This window comes from Trachypithecus francoisi, unplaced genomic scaffold, assembly GCF_009764315.1.
Source record: "Trachypithecus francoisi isolate TF-2019V2 unplaced genomic scaffold, Tfra_2.0 Lachesis_group11, whole genome shotgun sequence".
Lineage (NCBI taxonomy): Eukaryota > Metazoa > Chordata > Mammalia > Primates > Cercopithecidae > Trachypithecus > Trachypithecus francoisi.
Window position 1 is genome coordinate 91,191,228 of NW_022681456.1, and position 1,946 is coordinate 91,193,173.

Here is a 1,946-nt window from a genome sequence, read left to right on the forward strand (position 1 = left end):
TGCAGATTCAAAATTGTTTGTCTATAGTCTGTATTTGAAAGACAGTTTTGCTGGATAGAATCCTCAACTCATATTTCTTTCCTTGATATACATTAAAGGTTGTATCCTTAATACACAATAAGAATCTTGTTTGGATGCTGAATGCCTTCTGATGTCTTATGCTGTTGAATGTTGCTGTAAAGAAATATGAATAAGACCTATGGCTTTTTCCTCATAAATAACATTTATCTTCCTTGGCTAGGAAAAAAATTAATCTTTATTTTAAAGCCCAGTGGCTTTACTAGGAAATGCCTTAGCTTTACTAGGAAATGTCTTTATGTTAACCATTCTTAGTCAATTTCTTTCTACCCAGTGTTGTTGTCAAATATGAAAATTTAAGTCTTTCATTTTAACAAAAGCACTCTTGAATTATACCTTAAATTTGTTCTGTTAATTTCTTTTTTTTTCTTCAGTGACTTCTCCCAGCATGTATATGTGGATCTCCAATGTACATCTTTTATTTATATTTTCTCCCTATCTCCCTAGTCTGTCCCTCTCTCTCCCTCCCTTCTTCTCTCCCTTACTGCTGCCCTCCCCTCCCTTCCCCTCCCCTCCCCTTCCTTTCCATTTCCTTGTTCCCTCCTCTGTTTATTTTCATTTCAATGTGGTCAGTTTCCCATTTTCTCCATATTCCTTATTGTGTTTTTCATATTGCCTATTTTCCCTCATGCAAGTTTCAATTTATTTTGTTAGGATACTTTCCCCTCTCTACTTCTTTTCTGAGTTGCTCCAGATCATATTTTATTTCTTTCTGTTGTCTCTCTATATCTTCCCAGAGTTCCCATGTTTCTACTTTGAGGTCTTTACTTCAAAAGTAGTCTCTTTATTAATTTTTAAAAAATCTGTGACAAAATGTTTGGCGACAACTTTTATTTTCTCCATGGCAACGTTTGCAGTGTTCTTTCATCTGTAGGTAAGTTTTGATGCTCTTTCCCATGTTTGTTTCTTATAATCCGTTTTTATTTATTAAATGCAATCCTTAAAAAATAAAGCATCTTTTTTTCAGCCAGAACCGCCATCTTCCAGTAATTCACCAAAATGATGAACACAAAGGGAAAGAGGAGAGGCATCTGATACACATTCTCTAGGCTTTTTAGAAAACATGGAGTTGTTCCTTTGGCCACATATATGCGAATCTATAAGAAAGGTGATATTGTTGACATCAACGGAATGGATACTGTTCAAAAAGGAATGCCCCACAAGGGTTACCATGGCAAAACTGGAAGAGTCTACAATGTCACGCAGCATGCTGTTGGCATTGTTGTGAACAAACAAGTCAAGAGCAAGATTCTTGCCAAGAGAATGAATGTGCGTATTGAATACATTAAGCACTCTAAGAGCTGAGATAGCTTCCCAAAATGCGTGAAGGAAAATGACCAGAAAAAGGAGGAAGCCAAGGAGAAAGTTACCTGGGTTCAACTGAAGCGCCAGCCTGCTCCATTCAGAGAAGCACACTTTGTGGGAACCAATGGAAAGGAGCCTGAGCTGCTGGAACCCATTCCCTTGATTAATGGTTCCCTATGAATTATTCCCTAAGAATTCATGGCATAATAGGTGGTACAAAAATACCTCCGGACTGTAAAAATGTTTCTCTTCATTGAGTAAAAGTGTGGTGTCCTCCTTCCCCGAAAAAACATTTAAAGCAAATTTTAATTGTGTCCTAATTCATTGTGTAATGTCTTTACTATTCAAATTTAATGTATTTCTTGCTGAAAGATGTGAGGTGGCTTATTGTGCAACAAATTACTCAATTGGTTAGAAAACAGTCAGATACTATTTATGAAACATTTATACTGGTTTGAAGATAGTCCCTCTAAATCATCATGGAACAAATAAAATAATTTATAAAATAAAATAAAACATCCTTGAATTAACTGGATTTTCTTGGACTAGCCTTCTAGCCTCTG

General features: G+C 35.9%; 1 pseudogene; it reads left to right on the forward strand.

Moving 5' to 3' along the window:
- The first annotated feature begins 1,074 nt into the window (after positions 1–1,074).
- Positions 1,075–1,563, forward strand: LOC117091085 (annotated as a pseudogene).
- Positions 1,564–1,946: the final 383 nt, after the last annotated feature.